At 39.8% G+C, this 21,702-nt stretch overlaps 2 long non-coding RNA genes across 4 annotated transcripts in view; both read right to left on the bottom strand.

The window, feature by feature from the left end:
• LOC139034478 (uncharacterized) overlaps positions 1-21,702 on the bottom strand; it is a 443,467-nt gene that overhangs the window by 220,898 nt on the left and 200,867 nt on the right. The gene's annotated exons all lie outside the window — the stretch shown is intronic.
• LOC139034479 (uncharacterized) lies at positions 4,538-11,783 on the bottom strand. 2 transcript variants are annotated; one of them, XR_011487028.1, is made up of 3 exons: positions 11,424-11,783; positions 5,392-5,496; positions 4,538-4,791 (listed from the first exon to the last, which is right to left on the bottom strand). It is a non-coding gene; the product is annotated as an uncharacterized lncRNA (long non-coding RNA). The 2 variants fall into 2 exon arrangements; XR_011487027.1 differs by lacking the exon at positions 11,424-11,783 and adding an exon at positions 10,261-10,414.

Here is a 21,702-nt window from a genome sequence, read left to right as displayed (position 1 = left end):
AATAGATTAAACTGGGAGATGAAATGACTATGCATGTATACTAAAGAGCCATTCAACAGGAAGCAATCAATCAGGTTTTAATCATCAGTTGGGAGGGAAAAACCTCTTTGGGAAGAGAGATATGAGCCTCTTGGTGAATCCATGCCTTTGATAATAAGGGGAAAAGGCAGCTTAAGACAATCATTACCTTAAAGAAAAAATAGTTCTCATTTCCAAATGGTATGTTTGTCCTCTTATTTTCCAAAATTCATGGAAATCACTGATTCTTAATCATTTACTGTTTGCAACAGGGAGACAGAGGGAATTAAATCTCATATCCAATAAAGGTACACATTAAGAAAATCAAAAAGTAGAAAACAGACATGTTTCACTTCCATTACTAGCTAATACACAGAATTTCACCATTTTTCAGTGAAATTGTTTTCAGCCTTCTCAGAAGACCTCCAAAGTTTCATTCCCAAGTAAAGATATGAAATTAAATATGATTTTCTGAAAGTCAGGGATGAGGCGAGACAACCAGGGTATTTATGAGTCTCTTATTCTGTCATGCTGGAAACTGCAGAATGTTAAGCAGACTACCGATTCACTAGAGAAATACTCCTAGTCAGCTCAGGTTTGTTTATAACAACAGACAAAGGAGAGACATAGCTCATAGATCAGCATGTCATAAAACAGAGACAGCTCACTGCCAAGGGCAAATTTAGAACTCAGAATGAAGAAAAGCTATGTTCCCACACAGCAGCCAGACACAGAAATCCAAGAGAGATAAAAAGGGTATCAAGTTATAACTGCCATATATAGCACAAGAAAATAATAAAAAGAACTTAATTTCAATGTTGTAATTAGAAATTAATGGGAAAAATCTCAACAAAACCTTCAGAGTAGAAAAATAGCCCAAAGGGAGCCACCTGAAATGATTTACCAAATTAATGATTAATTGTCAAAGGACCCGTGCAAGCAAAAACAGAGAAGATTTTTTAATTATGTATGAACAATTCTACGATGATAAATGTGAAAGCATCAATGAGATGCACTCCTTTCTGGGGAAATAGTTTAGTTCAGTTCAATGTGGTTTCTCAGTTGTATCTGACTCTTTGCTACCCCATGGACTGCAGCAGGCCAGGCTTCCCTGTCCATCACCAACTGCTGGAGATTGCTCAAACTCAGGTCCATAGAGTCAGTGGTGCCAACCAAGCATCTCATCCTCTGTCGTCCCCTTCTCCTCCTGCCTTCAATCTTTCCCAGCATCAGGGTCTTTTCCAATGAGTCAGTTCTTCACATTAGGTGGCCAAAATATTGGAGTTTCAGCTTCAGCATCAAACCTTCCAATGAATATTCAAATGATTTCCTTTAGGATTGACTGGCTTGATCACCTTGCTGTCCAGGGGACTCTCAAGAGTCTTCTCCAACACCACAGTTCAAAAGCATCAATTCTTCTGCACTCAGCTTTCTTTATAGTCCGACTCTCACATCCATACATGACTACTGGAAAACCCATAGCTGTGATTAGACGGACCTTTGCTGACAAAGTATGTCTCTGCCTTTTAATATGCTGTCTAGGTTGGTCATATCTTTTCTTCCAAGGACCACACATCTTTTAATTTCATGGCTGTAGTCACCATCTGCAGTGACTTTGGAGCCCAAGAAAATAAAGTGTCTCACTGTTTCCATTGTTTCCCCATCTATTTGCCATGAAGTGGTAGGACCGGATGCCATGATCTTAGTTTTCTGAATGTTGAGTTTTAAGACAATTTTTTCACTCTCCTCTCACTTTCATCAAGAGGCTCTATTTTTGGATCATAGAAATGCAAGAGAGTTCCAGAAAACCATCTACTTCTACTTTATTAACTACTCCAAAGCCTTTGACTGTGTGGATCACAACAAACTGGAAAACTCTTCAAGAGATGGGAATACCAGACCACCTTACCTGCCTCCTGAGAAACCTGTATGCAGGTCAAGAAGCAACAGTTAGAACTGGACACAGAAGAACAGACTGGTTCCAAATAGGGAAAGGAGTACATCAAAGCTGTATATTGTCACCCTGCTTATTTAATTTATATGCTGAATACATCATGCAAAATGCCAGGCTGGATGAAGCCCAAGCTGGAATCAAGATTGCCGGGAGAAACATCAATAACCTCAGATATGCAGATGACACCAATGTTATGACAGAAAAAAAAAAAAAAAAGAGGGAACAGTTATGTCTAGTTCAAAGAAAAGGAGAAAACCTGAAGAAACCAAAAGTTATGGGAAAAAAAAAAAAGAATTGTGGAAAAAAATCACAAATGTCTAGTAGGGTAGGGGCAATTTCCCCCTCTTCCCTTTTAGCTTTTGGCTGGCAATTAAAATGATACAAAGTGGATTAGCAAGAGAAAAATAAATTTATTTTGTACATTTGGGGAATCTACATAAGCATGAAGAATCTCAAAGATAGTAAGACAAGATGAGGTTATATACACTATTTTGAACTAAGAAGAAGAAGGTAGGGGCCTGGGACCTCAAAGGGAAATACGTAATCCACAGGAAGATGAAAATAACTAATGCTTTGTAAACAGATGTTTGCTGGGCCACCTGGAGACTAGAACACAGAGAGGACTTTGATCGAATGGGCGTTGCTAGGTCCTTCCCTGTTTAACACACTTAGTTCAGTACTCTAATATGTTTATCCATGGTGATAACTCCTTCCTGGAGTAGGTTTTCTACGATAATTTATTTTTAGGCAGTTAGGGTGAAGTTCAAAGTTTCTTCCTGAGTCTTTGAGGTCCTACTTCTTTTCAGCTCTAAATAATCCACATGCCAGAGGGGCACATCTCAGAGCAGCTTGCCCTGAACTCTCCATCAGTGTGAAAAGAAAATTTTATCAGAAACTTCTTCCACATTCTCAAGGAATAGATAACTGGTATAAACACATTAAAGAAAACAGAAAAGAGCCACTTTGGGTGGAAGAATCTTAAGAGAGTTTGTTGATGGTCTGATGTCACTTCCTTATAAAAGTTAGTGTCCTCATCCAAACCCATTCGCGAAGGAACACTTTGTTAGCAGCAATATTGCCTTTTTCCTGGTTCCCTCCTGAAACCAAGTAGGACCTTGTGGGGCTCTTGAGCACAGAAGCTTTTCTCTGTCCCCTGTTTCTAGTTTTTAGCAAATAGGCTTCAGCTTTCAAGACCTTTTCTAGGTTCCAAAGGGCAAGTTCAAATAGTTGTTGACTGGGGAAAAGAGGTAATATAGGGAAAAGGATGGAGCAGTCAAAAAATAACAGTGCAGCCTTGGGGCAAGGTCCTGGCTGCCCCTCAAGGGATATAGAGAGCAACATCTTTGAGCTCTTCTACGGTACTAAACCCCCCACAGATGGAGGACGTTCACTACTTGATGAAGCATTCTTTGTTTCAGAGAGGGTCACAATCTGATAATCTTGAGGACCAGAGGAGCTCACCTAGAGACCACAGATGAAAGCAGGGAAGGCCCTGCACACGTCCGGACCCTTACTTATCAGCATCCCTGCCCTTGAACCACTGTTACAGAACTCCTCACGAAATCCGTGGGTCGGGACACAGAGTTTTTGAGGGCACAAGCCCACCGTGTCCCCCTTTGCCTGGCAAAGCAATAAAGTTGTTCCTTTCACCCAAAATTCTGTCTCTGAGATCCAATTCAGCACCAGGATACAGACATCAAAATTCCATCATCCCTCTCAATTCCTTTCTCATCAGAACAGACATTAACCAAAGGGGTGGTAGGAGGGAAAGTTTTTGGTGGTGTGTTTCGTAGCAGTGTTTGGCCTTGCTCTTTGATGTTCCAGGATATATACCAGTACTATTAAGTCCCTGATTCTAACTCTGAAAAGCCTGATTTACCTTAATGTTACCAGTGGGAGGAACTGGGGGAAAAAACCTTGTAAGGCAATTAGTTTGGTACAACTCAAAGAACAAAGGAACAACAGGAAAGATATTATGCAAATGTGTGACTGTTCTGCCTTGAGAAAAGCATGGCCAGATGCCTAGCACAGAAAGGCACAAGGAGAAGTTTGAAATGTTCCACTGTTCTATACTCACTTATGACTCAGTTTTAAATTTACCCTCAGTTTGATTAATATTACATATTGACACATAAAAATAGGCTTAGAGGAAATCCACTTATGAATGGAGACACGAATATTTGTAAATAAGACAGAAGCAAATTAAACTCAACAATGCATCTATCATGATCAGGTTGGTTTTAATTTAGGAATACAAAGATTTTATAATCATAGGAAATCTCTTTTAAAAGATATGTGTTCAAATAAGAGGACGCTTTTGACAATCTTGATACACTTCAAAAGCACATGTGATAATCAATACTTATTTCTTATACATAGTTTAAGAAATAAGCAATTCACCATTGTGTATCAAAAAACAGTATTTTTGGCAATTAAGTTCTAAAGGTTTTATTAAGGGGACTAGAATACTGCTTTCCCAATACTATTTAACATTTTTCTGAATGTTATACATAAATCTGTGACAGAGGAAGAAAAATATAGCAAGTAGAAAGGAGGAAACAAATATTCTCATTGGCATCATTCTTTATTGGTAACATCCTTAAAATGTAGCAGAAAATTAATTATGTGTGCATGTTAAATCACTTCATCTGTGTCCAACTTTTTGTGACCAGGCTCCTCTGTCCAAGGGATTCTCCAGGCAAGAATGTTGGAGTAGGTTGCCATGTCCTCCTGCAGGGGATCTTCCCAACCCAAGGATCAAACTCACGTTTTCTGCAGGTGATTCTTTACTGCTGAGCCACCAGGAAAGCCTAAATTAACTATAATCAATAATTAAGTTAAGCAGGGTAGCCTTATAAGAAAAGTAGTAAAAGCAAATGATTATAATTAGTTATCACTGTCGGAGGAAAACAATATTCCTCTTCCTGTCTAGGTTTTCCTGGTTGGTCTAAGAATTAAACTGATGTAAGGCAAATTAGCAGAAGAAAATCAAATAAAAACTGAATAAGAAGCATACACGTGTAACCCAGCAGGACCTACGGGGCCTTCCTTGGACGGGTCCCCACATATCCTCGGCTTTACCTTCTTTCTAAAGTACCTTGATAACAGTGTGTGGGGGCTAAGTCACTTCAGTCTTGTCCAACTCTTTGCCCCCATCTGGATGGTAGCCCGCCAGGCTCCTCTGTCCATGAGGTTCCCCAGGCAAGAATACTGAAGTGGGTTGCCATGCCCTCCTCCAGAGGACCTTCCCAGCCCAGGGATCAAACCCACGTCCCTCAGGCTTTCTGCATTGGTAGGCGGGTTTTTTTTAATCACTAGCACCACCTGGGAAGCCCCTAGGTAACAGTATTTGATACAAATTTCCTGAGTTGTTTTGCAAATATAAACCTCCCCTCCACCAAATAGAAGAAGTTACCTACTTGATGACCATGAGAACATAGCCCCAGGCCTCCTGGAGTCTAAGGACCGATGTAGTTATCCCTTGTGACACCATCCTCTTCCTTCATCATCAGCCAATCAGAGAACTGTGCACATCAGATCAGAACAGGGTCTGGTCACATACTCTGTGGGCCCCCTCCATCTGGCTTTTTAAAATGCTTTGCTGTAACCCTTTGTGGGAGCGCGAGCTTTTGAGGCCAATGTGTCACCTCATCTCCTTGCATGGCCTTGCAATAAACCTTTCTCTGCTCCAAACTCCGTTTCATTTGTTGGGCCTCACTGTGTGTCAGGCACACGAACTTGCGTAAACACCCAGGAGAGACACAAGAAAACTAAGGAACTCATCAAAAGGGCCTCATCTTAGATACCACACTCAGCTAGAGACAGAAGAAGACGTTGAGAGTGGAGAGCGTCGGTTATGGGAGGATGCCGGGAAGAGCAAAACAAGGTGAGCATGAGGCACGCAGGTTTAAGTCACTACCTTCTCCATGGATGTTTCTAGAGTTTTGGCCATCCTCCACTTCCACGTATAGAGAAGGAAACACCTTACAAATGGAGATTCCCCTTACAAATGTCTCTTACAAAAGGGCAACTCCTATATGGTTTTAGAGCCCTTCCACATCTGCTATTTCACAATAGCAGCTTAAAATAATATGTCAAATCCTGTAAAGCAATTATACTTCAATTAAAAATAAATAAATTTGATTAAAAAAAAACAAATATGCCAAAGTGACATATTGCAGGGTGGCAAATTCTGCTCCACTAAACTATAAACTATAACTTGAAAAATGCAATTATATAGGAAGCACAATTTAAGAATTTCATATATTTATGAAAAACATATAAAATATTAAGATTTGAGTAAATCATGAGTCATTCCATTTTTATAAATCGTAAAGATGATTTCTATAAAAGTGTAGACTTTTCCCAACTAATATCTAGATTTAATGCCACTGCCAACAAAAGTCAGATGGATAATTTCTGAAGTTAGCAGATGACTCTCAAGTTTTCAAGAGTTAACATATCTAACAGATATTTTTGATAAAGAAAAATAATAGAGAAAAATGTGTTGTGTTAAATACCATGACATATATTATGTCAGGCAAGAAGAAAAGGTCCTCTACCCTTCTAAGTTCATCTGGTTAGTCTAAGGATTAAACTGATTTGAGAAAAACTAACAAGAAAATCAAACAAAAGTCTGACAATACGCATACACGGGAAAGAACCAGGAAAACCAAGTGACTCACTCAAATGACAGAAGCCCTCACTTCTAATGTCATCCACAGCTAAAAAGAAAAGTCAGTAATGCGAGGTTACCAGGAAAAGCACAGTGAACAAGGATAAGATTGTTATGCATAATTAAGCCATTGTCTTCTCCATTGTTAAGAGTTTCTAGAGATTTGGTCATCTTCTTCTATTCATAAAAGTCTGCGTTAGCTGCTCAGTCGTGTCAGATTCTTTGCAATCCCCTGGACTGTAGCCAGACTCCTCTGTCCATGAAATTCTCTAGGCAAGAATGCTGGAGTGGGTAACTATTCTTCTCCAGGGGACCCAGGACTCATGCACTGTAGGCAGATTCTTTAGTCTGAGCCACCACGGAAGCTGACACCTTAACAAATGGAAATTTCCCTCATTAAGATAAACGTCTCTTAAAAAAGGGTAACTTCCCGACTTGGTTTTCAGAGTTTCCCCCTGCCTGCTATTTCCTAGAAAAATAACCAGCTTAAAACAATTAATATGCCAGAGACGCATTTTAAGGGTATAAATTATCCTCCCTTACAATTACAAATCTACAATTATAAGAAAATGTTACATTGGCAGGAAAATTTACATACATAAGAAAAAGATATTTCTGAAACAGACCTTTGTATGAAAAAGAATTTAATATGTGATACAAAGGACCATGGAGACCAATAATAAAGTTAAAATTATTCAAGATAAGGTGGGAAAATTTAATTATATATATAAAAAAAATCTTGTTTACAGAATATAGCATCTGCAGTCTGTGTGTGTACTCAGTGGTATCTGACTCAGCAACCCCATGGCCCATGAAGCTCCACAGTCCATGGGGTTTCCCAGGCAAGAATACTGGAATGGGTTGCCATTTCCTACTCCAGGGGATCTCCCCAACTCAGGGATGGAATCCATGTCTAGCATCTCCTGCACTGATAAGTGGATTCTTTGCTTACCACTGTGGCCCCTGGTAAGCCTCACTATATAGCATGCGTGTGTGCGTGCTAAGTCACTTCAGTTGTATCCGACTCTTTGCAACTCTACGGACTGTAGCCCGCTAGGCTCCTCTGTCCATGGGATTCTCCAGGCAAGAACACTGGAGTGGGTTTCCATGGCCTCCTCCAGGGGATCTTCCCAACCCAGAGATGGAATCCGCGTCTCCTGTGTCTTCTGCATTGCAGATGCATTTTTTACCCCTGAGCCACCGGGGAAGCCCCACTATATAGCATACTGCAACACAAATCTCAGATGAATCTGAGTTGAAGGGAATAAAAAGCACAATCAGAAAAATAAGGACTTACATAATTGACTTCAGAAAGGGCAAGAATTTAAGTAAGTAAGAAAGGAAAATAAACATTTATGTGTATGTATTTGTGCAGTTGTACAAAAATTTTTAACAGCATGCATGTCAAAAAATAAAAGGAAATTAAAAAGCAAAATAAAATTTGGAAAAAAATTTTCACATTTAGTAATCTTGAATGATATAGAGACAATCAAATCTGTGATACTGCAATAGGGTCTTTATGTCCAAGGAAAGGAATAAAATTACATGTCAGTTTTTGGTTGTTGTTTTTTTGCCATCACAAGCAGATAAGGTAAGGAGTCCCCAAAAAAAGAGGACCAGGCATAACTTTTTTAGCATAAAAGGAGCCGTTTTAGGTCTAAGCCATTCTGTGATCTAAATCCGGCCACGAGTAATTCTCTGGCAGCCCAGAGATCAGGACTCTGAGCTTCCACTGCAAGGGGCACAGGTTTGATCCCCGGTCAGGGAACTAAGGGCTCACATGCCGCACAGCACGGCCAGAAAGTAAAGAGATAATTAAAGCTGGCCACAACGCTTGCCCTTGCGGAAGAGTAGGTCCCCGTGGTTTATGATCCGAAGGAAACAAAGGTAGGTAAAAACAGTTATTATCAGGCTAAGGAGAGAACTTAATAATAACAAAGATAATAAATTAGTTATAAAGACTCCCAGTTCTGTTTCTATAGTAAAGATCAGCCTGAAGGACATTCTTGAGTTATTTCACAGAATTCAGACTCTTGGAATACTCAACCACCAGATGAACTGGAACCTAAGACTGTAGACTGTTTACTGTCGACCTTTCCTAATCCTTATGACTTTAACTAGAGTCTGAACTCTGTCAAGTCTGCCCCAGTTCTACTGCTGAATTCTCCTCTGCTTAAGCCACTTAATGAATATGCATGTACCCTTAGCTTAAAACTTAGCAGTTTTGCTGTTTGGGGAGACATTGCTTTAGGAAAGATCTATCCATAGTGTTCACCTCACTTGCTGCAAGGAATAAATCGTTCCTTCTCTTGCTCTTTAACTTGACTGTATCTTTTGGCTCCACACCCATGAAGAGGCAAACCCAGTTTTCGGGTAAGACCACGATGCTTAGAAGCCTAAGAAATAAGTAAGAAGAAAGAGATGATCATAGTCAACCATGTGACTCCGGATGCAACCAGTTTCATAGTTACACGCCTCCTGAGCACAGGCCTGTTTGCAGAGGTTTACTTAAAGAAGAAAAAAGGAAAATGAAGGGCAGTAAAAAAAATGGGGGGGGATTATTTTTATTGATAAGGTTATTTTCGTTATTATTCTATTTTCAACCTAAGTAAGGAAAGCAAGGCAATGGGGGTGATAAAAGAAAGGAAGGAAGGACGGGGAAGAGAGAGGGAAGGAAGGAAGATGGGAAGGAGAGCTGGACTTTGAATTTTGAATGGAATGAATGAAAGATTATATGCAGGAAAAGGAAAAATAATTTTTCCTCTACCCTTCGAGATTCTCGGTTGAGAAACCCCTTGAAATAACAGGAAAAAAACTAACAGACGCTTAATAGCATGCATATCTCCGATGTACATGGGAGATACCCAGGAAAAGTGAGTAACTCTTCCAAAAGGCCCAAGCCACCACCGTACATAGCATCTCCAGTTAAAGACAAAAGAGACATCGTGAGGCGGGGAGCCCGTTACAGGAGGCTATGAAGGAAAGCACAGCAAACAAGGGTGTGGTTGTTACACGGATTTAAGCCAGTTGCCTGCTCCAATGATAAAGAGTTTCTAGAGGTTTGCCTATCTGCCTCTCCCTGGGACTGCAAGGGAAACACCCTGACAAATAGAGATTCCTTATAAAGGTGAATTTCTCTTACAAAAAGGTAACTTCCCCTCAGCTTCCAGAATTCCCCTGGGTCTGCAGTTTCCTAAAAATAATGAGCTCAAGATAATTCTTATTCCAAACAGACCTATTATGGGAAGGCAAATTCTGCTCCCCTTTAGTAATTAAAGATAAATGATGTGGATGATCTGTGTGAGTCTATTTACACATGGATTTTTTTTTAAATAAATATGTATCAAGTACTGGCTTTCCCAGTAGCTCAGTGGTAAAGAATCTGCCTGCAATGCAGGAGAAACAGGTTCAATCCCTGGGTCTGGAAGACCTCCTAGAGAAAGAAATGGCTACCCACTCCAGTATTCTTGCCTGGGAAATCCCATGGACATAGGAGCCTGGTGGGCTACAGTCTAAGGCATTGAGGTAGAAATCGCTAGACAGTCAGTGTAGGACCCTGAGACTTCGGTCTTGTTTTCAGTAAACATCTCGCTCCATTAACCTAAAGCTTTACCCTCTGTCCAGGATTCCTGGAATGTGTCCTTGGCCTGATAAATTTCCAGCACTCAGATCCAGGGAAGGGCAGAAATTCACTTCTGTTCCATATACCTGAGGGAAAAGCAACTGGTGATCACTAATCTTTAGCCTCCTAAAGCATTTCTTTTATTCTGTCTTACATAGGGAGGGTGTGTCTCACTCAAGAACCTAAATGGGTATAGAGAAAATTATTTTTCCCCTCCAATGTGCAACAGGTGAAATCATTCACTTTGAGGTAATGCATATACCACTGTCATTGACAACTTTAAATTTCTGTGGTTAAATGAAGTTTCAAAAACTCTGCTCAAGTCTGATCTAAAGGCCTTACTGATCTAGGTCCTTTGAGAAGTAAAACTTTTCAAAAATACAAAGTAGGAAATTGTGATCACCAAGCCACAGTTACCACTGTGATGTTCCCTGTGTATGGCTTATTCAGAGCCTTACAAAAAAGAACTCAAAGTAAGCCCAGGGCCTCTGAAGCTTCAGCCCCATGCTTCTTCAAGGCTGCAATCCTGTGAGCTATTCTTGCACTGGCCTTTGATGTAAAATACTGAAAACATTGGATTTTCCTAAGAATACTGTTTTAAAGGGAGGAATTTCTGGGATTGCTTTTTTCCTACTGCTGACCCAGAAAGACCTATCAATCCATGGGCAAGCAGACTGAGACTCTGACAAGACCATCAGAGATCGCTCAGTTCCCGTGGGGGACCCAGAGCCACCATGCTCCACAGCAGGGATAAATCACAGCTCCTATTTCCCCAAGGCAGAGTTCCAGCAGAAAAGGAGAACTGGGCATGGGGAAAATTCCAGACTCAATCCACTATTGCAATACTCCTGGGTTGCTCTTTTTTCCACTAATGAACAGGGAAAGAATTCTTTCTACCACCAATGATGGATAAGTACCCATAAAAGATGGAATTGTCCATAAAGACCATTTCTGAAATATAGAAGTTCTGATCAAAGATGTTCTAGCCTACATTTGCTCAATGAATTTACACGTGTGCTATGGGATGCCTTAGTCACTGTCCCTGAAAACTCTCCAATTTCATCTCACTCAGCTATCATCACTGCCTTGGTTATTCATTCTGTTGCACTTTGCATTCAGTTCACAATGCTCACAGCCCTCTGGCCACCACTCACCCATAATATGCCGGTTTCATTACTCCAACAGTCATCTGCTAGACTTTTCTTTATCAGTCACTGCCAGCAACATCGGGACTGGCTTGCATTCTGGCCGCTCTTGGGATGTGACCACGGAATGCTCCTTCACATCTCTAGGAGACAACCCGTCTGTCTGAACTGATTTCTCAAGTCAGCTCCTTGCACCATGTCGTCTATCTCGATTCCATCAGTTTATGCCAAGGATGGAGTATACACGGCCTTGTGCAAACACCCAATGCCAATTTGAGCCAATTTTCCTCCCCTGTTTTAGCCAAGCGTGGCCCCTGCCTCTAAACTCTCGTTGCCTTTCCTTTGGCCACCAGAGCTGGTTGCTGTCCTAGAGTTTGATTGCCCCCACTGACTAAAGTACAGGATTGATTTCTGCACTGGGAGGAAAGGATTTAATTGGTGAATAGCAGTCACTTTCTACCCCCTTGCATTCAGTGAATTTACAAGCTATCTCAGTATTTCAAAACACCAGGGCCTTCAGGCAGGAGTAGCATTTGAATCTGAGCTTTAGCCATCTATCCACTCTAAGCACTCAGTGACCAATGAGGTCAGGTTGTTACTTAGAAACCCTTAATAGGCACCAGGGGATCCTAACACATTTTCTCTCTCACACACGTTAACAGTCAACTTCCTAAAGAATAAAGACCCAATATAGCAGCTCTCCACTTTCCTTTCAAACTCTGCTCTTACTCATTTCCTTTTTGTGTATCCAAAATTAAATTATTTAAGGTATTTCCTTATTAAAATTGCAATTGGACTAATATTATAGAAGATAATATTATTTAGAATATTATATAGAAGATAACATAGAACTAATATTATAGCAGACAGAAATATTTGTCAGTCTTTCTCAGAAATACAAGAGTTATAGTAAATATCAACACTTTTGAAAGAATAACTGCTGTGCAGCAAGATTCAAATGGCAAGACCAGTGCCTATACTAGAGAGAAGATGGTACACCCCTGAAGGGGCCACCTCCCTGCAAGAACACCCACGAGCTGTGTACCAGCTCATTCCACATGTCTGCCTCGGCCAGCGGGCCACTTCAGTTCTATGCTAGAGAACCAAACCACATCTAACTGCCCTGCATCCTGGCATTGGACAAAGCCAGCTGTAAACATTAACAAATGGAAATAAATACCACATCACAGGACGAGGACTCACTGAATAAAGTCATTTATTTTGTTCATGGTGCAGAGGGAGGAAACCCACACTGAAAATCTAACAGGAGAGCAAGTGAGTGGTCTGACTGTGAGATAAACTAAATGGATGTCTGTGGATCAGTGAACGGAAATCAGGGAGGAGTTAGTATTTTCAGAAACATAAAAGGTCTCATTCCCAATCCTCACTCTCACCCTCACTCTCATATATATGCTATTCACAAATAACTATCAATTTGATATGAAGAATTATTCTAGAGATGGAATTTTTTCCCATAATGACTACTTGTACTATTTTTCAAACTTTCCATCAATAACTTTGCTCTAAAATATTCTTCTGCTGATGTACAGAGCACATGCTAAAAATGCCAATCAGCTATTTGCTATTTCCACACCAATAAAACATAATTAAATGAATACGTGAGGATGAGAAGGAAGTCACATAGAACTGGCAATGTTTATTTAGGTTCTCCAGTATTTTTTCTTTTTGAAATGCTGGTAAGGATCAAGCAGAAAGCAAGTCCTCTCCTCCCTGCCCCACCTAGGGAGGATACTTCAGTTCAGTTCAGTTGCTCAGTCGTGTCCAACTCTTTGTGACCGCATGGACTGCCGCACACCAGGCCTCCCTGTCCATCACCAACTCCCAGAGTTTACTCAGACTCATGTCCATTGAGTCGGTGATGCCATCCAACCATCTCATCCTCTGTCATCCCCTTCTCCTCCCGCCTTCAATCTTTCCCAGCATCCGGGTCTCTTCAAATGAGTCAGCTCTTCGCATCAGGTGGCCAAAGTATTGGAGTTTCAGCTTCAGCATCAGTCCTTCCAGTGAACACCCAGGACTTATCTCCTTTAGGATGCACTGGTTGGATCTCCTTGCAGTCCAAGGGACTCTCAAGAGTCTTCTCCAACACCACAGTTCAAAAGCATCAATTTTTCGGCGCTCAGCTTTCTTCACAGTCCAACTCTCACATCCACACATGACCGCTGGAAAAACCATAGCCTTGACTAGATGGACCTTCATTGGCAAAGTAACATCTCTGCTTTTTAATATGCTGTCTAGGTTGGTCATAACTTTATTTCCAAGGAGTAAGTGTCTTTTGATTTCATGTCTGCAGTCACCATGGAGGATACTAGGGTTATTCTTAAAAGACAGATAAGACTCTTTGTAAGTAACAAACAAGTAATCAACTATAACTTACAATTGTGCTATAAGAGTCAAGCAAAGTGTTACAGGGAAACAGAAAATAGAAGATTGTTGCTTCATTTGGAGAAGCAGGAGAGGTATTAGGGAGAACTTTGGAAACAAAGCTGCATTTGAATTGGGTCTTCAGCTTTGAGTGGGATTTTGACAACTGAGCAGTGAAAGTGGGAAATGCAAACAGATTACTAAGGGAAAGGATGGAAGAAGCAAGAAACACATGGGTTACAACCTGTTTTCTATCAATGTGAAAGCAACCATTAAATTCCTCCTTGATTCTGCTTATGTCATAAACTTCTGATCTGTAATTTACTCTTTTCAAAGGCCATTTTCACTGCAGCATGATCAGTGAGGCAAAGGATGTAGATGCTAGTTTCTAACAGAGATGACAAAACTGAACCAAATGAAAACCATAAAAACACTGAACAACCATCTGAACACAAGCTCAAGCCTTTTTCAACTTACAAGGGCATGTCTTCTTAAAATTTGTCCAGACTTACATATAGTATTATCTCTTGTTAAGCAGAAGTCTTGACACCACCCTTATCGCAGAAAGCAACACTACCTTTATGGCAGGAAGCGAAGAACTAAAAAGTCTCTTGATGAAAGTGAAAGAGAAGAGTGAAAAGGTTGGCTTAAAACTCAACATTCAGAAAACTAAGATCATGGCATCTGGTCCCATCACTTCATGGCAAATAGATGGGGAAACAATGATAACAATCACAGACTTTATTTTGGGGGACTCCAAAAATCACTGCAGGTGGTGACTGCAGCCATGAAATTAGAAAACGCTTGTTCCTTGGAAGAAAAGCTATGACCAATCTAGACAGCATATTAAAAAGCAGAGACATTACTTTGCCAACAAAGGTCTGTCTAGTCAAGGCTATGATTTTTCCAGTAGTCATGTATGGATGTGAGAGTTTCACTATAAAGAAAGCCAAGCACTGAATAATTAATGCTTTTGAGCTGTGGAGTTGGAGAAGACTCTTGAGAGTCCCTTGGACTGCAAGGAGATCCAACCAGTCCATCTTAAAGGAGATCAGTCCTGGGTGTTCATTAAAAGGACTAAATGCTAAAGCTGAAACTCCAATACTTTGGCCACCTGATGCAAAGAGCTGACTCATTTGAAAAGACCCAGATGCTGGGAAAGATTGAAGGTGGGAGGAGAAGGGGATAACAGAGGATGAGATGGTTGGATGGCCTCATGACTTTATGGACATGAGTTTGAGTGAACTCCAAAAGTTGGTGATGGAGAGGGAGGCCTAGCGTGCTCTAGTCCATGGGGTCTCAAAGAGTCAGACATGACTGAGTGACTGAACTGAACTGAACTAAGCAGAAGTCACAATAAAAATATTATTCTAAATGTTATAACTTAATTCTGACCAACAGAACTGACAGGACAGTATGAAAAAAAAAAAACAGACTTTTAATGAAGAAGATGTGGTTTGGAGTCTGTCAGTTAAAAATTATTTTTTGAAGCAAAGTTTTACTATATACATAGTAAAGTAGAAATTACCTATTTTTCACATATATGGTAGCATTTTAGGTTCAGAGTAGATAGTTAACATTTTGTTGATATTACTGTTGAATATAAAAAATTATTAAGTCACCTAAATTTCATAGCAAACAACTAGATGTTTGATATAGCCTAGACTTCAGAAGAAAATTCAAAACACTCAGAGAAAATATGCCTATGTCTTCAGAGCCTTAGATTCTGAAAGGAAATAAACATTAAGAGAAAGAGAAGATTGCAAAAAAAATTAAATTTATAGTATTGACTCATTTGCACTTTAGTTCTCTTCATCTATATAAAAAGAAGCACATAAAGAATCATACAGGTTTGTAGTCTGCTTTCCTGAATGGCATTTTTTGCATGAACTATCTCAGGGCAAAAATATAATAGATTAAATCAAAATCACAAAAACAACTGTAGTGGATAATAAAATGGCACTTAAAGTATAAGCTTAAGCTATCAACCTATCAGTAAAGTCTATTAAAAAGGGGGCCTATCATTATGCTTAAATAAATTTTGATATACTTTAGAAGCATGACTATTCCAGAAACATAAAGGTGCACGACCAAGTATGTGTTCTCTTCTTTCAGCTCTGTAAAGTATAAATTCAGAGTGGGTTAACAGAAATATACCAAATGATTACAGTATTTATAACAATGCAAAGTAAATCATTTTCTAAAAGAGAGCACACATCATAAAGATACTGATTTATTATTTCTTAAAATTAATGTGTAAGAGTGAGCAGACATTGTGTGTGTAAGAGGTATTCATGTGAAAGAGGAGGTAAATATGCAGAAGGGAATAAAACAAGATAACAATAAGCAAACGTTCAGCTTGTAGAAGAGATCTGTATTTGAAAAGAGAAAAAGGTAAAGAGAAAAGGTTCTGTTCTGAGACAAACATTGACCCCTTTACCCTCCCACACATGCTCTGATTAGCTCAATAGCAGTCTTTATCTGATCCAAAGCCTTCAACCTTAAAAAAGCACTCATTTCTATGCAAAGCAATTAGGGGGAAAGTGTGCCCTGCACAGAGGAGAGGTTCTCAGTAATGATGCTTTGGCCGTCCAGAACAACATGGAAACGAGACAGGCAGTAATGAGTCAGGTCTGCTGGAAGTAGAACACATTTTAGAAATAAAAGGCTCTGCTAGAAAGGGCATGATTCTACCCCTCAAGGTCATGATGTCTTCCATGCTCACATTTCTGGATATCATATGCTGAAATTAGAATAGTTCTCCTAAGCTTGGTTAGCATCTGCTGAAGCAGGTCAGCAAAATGAAATCCATTTTAACACAATTTGAAATTCTAATTATTTCAAAATGGTCATTACTTCTGGGGAAATTATCCCAGGAGCATATACTTGTTTAAGTATGTCCATTTAATTTTGTTTTTTGCTCTCAGGCATATGAGCAATCCTGGGGCAACTCACCAAGAAAAAAAAAAAATTTAATTCCAGTTTCTTCAAAAAGTGACAATAAAGCTAGAATAGTAGTATCTGAAATAGACTTAGATTCTCAACCCATGACTTAGCACTGTAATTTATGTTAAATTTTATTCCTAAGCCAGAGTTTAAGTTGAAATTTTAGGACAGGCACTGGCAGGATTTTCCAAAAATGGTCATGATACAATTTCTGGTCCCACTTAGCCTCCCAGATCCTTGCCTCTCTCCCACCAAAAGGTGTGGTCTATTTTCCCTCCTACTGAAACTGACTAGGACCCTGTGACCCCCTTGACGAACTACACAAGAAGAGATGCTGTGTGACTTCTAAGACTAGTCAGAACAGGCAACTTGGCTTTCACTGGCTTTCCCTCTGTTTCTGGGCGTGAGCCTTGGGAGCGGCACCCTGCCGATTAATAAGACACCACTTACCCTGGGGTCTTGCCCCAGATTTGGCAAGTTCACACAGAGAGACCACAGAGGCAGCGAGAGGTGCCCAAAGAACCCTTCAAATACTCCAGCCCCAGCCTTCCAACTTTCTAGCGGAGGCCATGGACACTGGAGCAGAGACAAGCCCAGAAAACTGTGAATGTAATAAATGATGTTTTGCGCTAGTAAGTTTCAGGATGTTTTATTACACAACTATGGGAACTGAAACACCCACATACAAGAAATACAGACTGAACTTGTAGAAAATGTTCCATTTAATGAATCAGACGCTTCCCTCCATCTTTATCATCTTATAGGAATGGTGGAACACTTCTGTATATGATTAGACTCTTTTAATGAAATAAGAGAATATCATGTCCCACAAAAATACAAACCATATGATGGCTATTAAATACTCTGAACTGTCAGAAAGATCAAATGAAGTGCAAATTTTTCCCAATTAAGTTCTAAAGATCTGTCCTTTGCCCACTTTTCCTGTGACAGTTTCATCTCCACCCCTACAAACACACACACATTATTTCTAATATGGCCAAGAGATAAAACAAATAACAAGCAAGATACGCCTCTCTTATTCTTCACCTCTCATCTCCAACATTCCAGCACCTTGTCCCTGACAAAATCCAAGCAAGACAAATTACTAACTTGAGGGGATTGTCAGAGGAAATTGATAACCTTCACTGGAAAATCTCCTCACAGAAAGAAAGAATAGTTTTAAATGAAGGATTTGCTCAGTACTTAACTTTCAATTAAAAAAAAGAAGGTTGACATCTAATTAAATGTGCATATTTTTGCTATCTGTACACACTTGCCACTGTTATCATAGAAACAAAGATATTTTTTAGGACCTATAAAGCACAAAAACCTCTTAAAAAGAACTCAGGGGATGAGAAAATAAATTTCTCTTTCACAAAGAGAAATTAAGAAAACAATCCAGTTTACTATAGCATCAAAAAGAGTAAAATATGTAGGAATAAATTTAACTAGGAAAGTGAAAAGATTTATACACTGAAAAGTGAAAGACACTGATGAAACAAATTGAAGAAATACAAATAAATGGAAAGACATCCCACGCTCATTGATTAAAAGAATCAATATTGTTAAAATGCCTATATTATCCAAAGTGTCCCACATATTCAAAGAAAGCCCTATCAAAATTATAATGACATTTTTCACAGAAAGAGACAAAACAATCCTAAAATCTGTAAGAAATCAAAAGGACCCTATGAGTCAAAGCAATCTTGAGACAGAAAAAAAAAAATTGGAGACATCACGCTGCTTGACTTCAAACTATATTACAAAACTATTATAATCAAAACTATGGCACTGGCATAAAAACAGACATGTAAATCAAAGAAACACAATACAGAGCCCAGAGACAAACCCACACATTTATGGTCAATTAATTTATGACAAAGCCCAAAATATACAGTGGGAAGAAGATAGTCTCTGAAATACATGATGATGGGGAAACTGGGTTGCCACGTACAAAAGAATGAAACTGAACCCCTATCTTTACACCACACACAAAAATCAACTCCAAGTAGATTAAAGATCTGAATGTAAGACATGAAACCATGAAACTCCTAAAACAAAACATATGGTTAGCTCCTTGGACACTGGTCTTGGCAAGATTTTTTTTTTTCTTTTGACACTAAAAACAAAGGAAACAAAAGCAAAAATAAAAAAGCTGGACTCAATCCAACTAAAAAGCTCTGCTTGGCAAAGGAAGGCATTAACAAAATGAAAAGGCAACCTATGAAACGGTAGAATTACTTGCAAACCATGTATCCGGTAAGAGGTTAATACAAATACACAAAGCACAGAAGTAATTCACTCAACCCAACAGCAAAAGAAGCAAATAACCAAATTATTAACAATAAGTGGATAAAGAAACTGAATAAACATTTTTCCAAAGAAGACATACAAATGACAATAGGTACATGAAAGGGTACTCAACATCAGTTATCATCCCAGAAACAGAAGTTAAAACCACAATGAGATATAACCTGATACCTGTTGGGATAGCTAAGATAAAAAAAGATGAGAGATAATGCTGGCAAGCATATGGAGAAAAGGGAACTCTGGTACATGGCCAATAGGAATGCAAACTATTAGTACAATCACTCTGGAAAATAGTAAGAAGCTTCCTCAAAAAGTTTAAGATAGAACTACGACAAGATCCAGCAATACCACTTCTGGGTATATACTGAAAGGAAATGAAAAAATTATCTTGCAGAGATATCTGTATTTTCATGCTCACTGCAGTCTTACTCAAATAGTCAAGGTGTGGACACCGACTAAGATTTTGTCAACAGATGAATGGATCAAGAAAATGTTTTTAAACACAAACACACACGCGCGCGCGCACACACACACACACACACACACACACACAAGAATATTATCCAACCTTTAAAAAAAGGAAATCCTACCATTTATGACATTATAGATAAAAATGGAGGGCAATATGCTAGGTGAAATACGCCAGACCAAGACAACTACTGCATGATATCACTTGTATGTAGAATCTTAAAAAACAACAGTCAAACTCCTAGAAAGAGAGTAAAAAGTAATTGTGAGGGGCTGGGGAAGGGGAGCAATGGGAGAAGATTTCTAGAAGGGTGCTGCTACAGGGGAACCAACCTTCAGTTAAAAGATGACAGGGTCAGGGGTTGAGGATGGGGAAACAGGGGGATGTTGCTAGAAAGGTACAAACTTTCAATTGTAACAAAAGATCCAAGGATCTAATGTATAGCATGGTGACTATAGTTGACAGTACTGTAATACGTATCTGAAATTTCATAACAGAACTTAAGATTTCTCACACATACACACAAAAGGTGTGTCAGGTGGAAAATATGTTAATATAATTCAACAGTAGGAATCTTCACAAAGAGGGTAAGTCCATCAAATCGTGCTGCCTGCTCAGTCGCTCGGTCATGACTGACCCCAAAGCTATGGACTGTAGCCCACTAGGCTCCTCCGTCCATGGCCTTTTCTAGGCAAGAATACTGGAGTGGGTTGCCATTTCCTGATCCAGGGGCTCTCCCTGACCCGGGGATCAAACTCACATCCCCTCTGTCTCCTGCCCTGGCAGGCAGATTCTCTACCACCGCGCCACCTGGGAAGCCACTGTCAATATTAGGTATCTTAAAATTTTGTCAGTTATACCTCAGTGAAGTTAGAAAACGTCTTTTTTTAATGAAAAACAATATTTTTATAGTTATTCCAGTATTTATAGAGCAGCTAGAATGTTCAGTGGGAAGTTCTAGGCATTTGGGGATAAGTGGAACCCATTCAGGAATGTCTGCTGCTGCTGCTGAGTCTCTTCAGTCGTGTCCGACTCTGTGCGACCCCACAGACGGCGGCCCACCAGGCTCCCCCGGCCCTGGGAGTCTCCAGGCAAGAACGCTGGAGTGGGCTGCCATTTCCTTCTGCAATGCATGAAAGTGAAAAGTGGAAGGGAAGTCGCTCAGTCGTGTCCGACTCTTAGCGACCCCATGGACCGCAGCCCACCAGGCTCCCCCGTCCATGGGATTTTCCAGGCAAGGGTACTGGAGTGGGTGCCACTGCCTTCTCCTCAGGAATGTATAGTACAGGAGATAAGGCCCGTCTATAAACAAGGTAGAAAGGGAAGAAATAAAGAAAAACGGATATTGTTTTTCAAAAATAGGAAAGATTGCTTTCATATGTAGAAGAATGGTGCCATGAAAGACTTCATAAATGAAACAGTTCATTTGAATATCTGGGGAGGGACACGCATAAACCTTAGAATCTGGAAAACATCACTAGAATCAAGAGAGCATGAGAAAGAGAGAGGGGGAAACAGGATCAGAAAGGTAAGTGAGGACAATATTTGGTGGGAGACTGGAGTCCTTGAATTACAGGAAACTTTAAATTGATCATTTAAGTAATAAGGAATGAATGAATTTTTTTTTTAGTAAAGGAATGACATGGGGCTTCCCTGGTGGTCCGGTGGTTAAGACTCTGTGCCTCCATTGCAGGGGTCACACGTTCGATCCCTGGTTGGGGAACTAAAATCCCACGTGCCTTGTGGCACAGCCAAAAAAAAAAAAGGGAGGGGGATGACATAATACATTCTGTCCTTCAGAAATAATGATGCTTTTGCTTTTACATGGTACTTTATCCTTAAAAGCACCTCAGGGTATTTTATTTCCTGTCCCCATCACAAAACTCTCCGAGACATGTAGAGGAAAGATTATTAGCAAAGTAATTCACCATAATCACAATGTTTATTTGCAAAAACCAGACTCAGAGTCAAGTCTTTACCAAAGTGCAGCAGGCTTTCTCCTGAAATGCACAGTGAGCCGGGTGGTGGTATTTGAGAACAGAGATGAAGAGACAAGTCAGGGAGGCTCTAAATGAATCCCAGAGGAAAACAATGAGAGTGGAAACAAGATGAGACACGTCTGACTGATACAGGAAACAAAATTATCCAGGTGGGGGATGTTAAACCATATTTCTCCCT

Source organism: Odocoileus virginianus, chromosome 3 (assembly GCF_023699985.2).
Source record: "Odocoileus virginianus isolate 20LAN1187 ecotype Illinois chromosome 3, Ovbor_1.2, whole genome shotgun sequence".
Classification (NCBI taxonomy): domain Eukaryota; kingdom Metazoa; phylum Chordata; class Mammalia; order Artiodactyla; family Cervidae; genus Odocoileus; species Odocoileus virginianus.
This window is presented reverse-complemented; position numbering and strand designations above follow the sequence as displayed.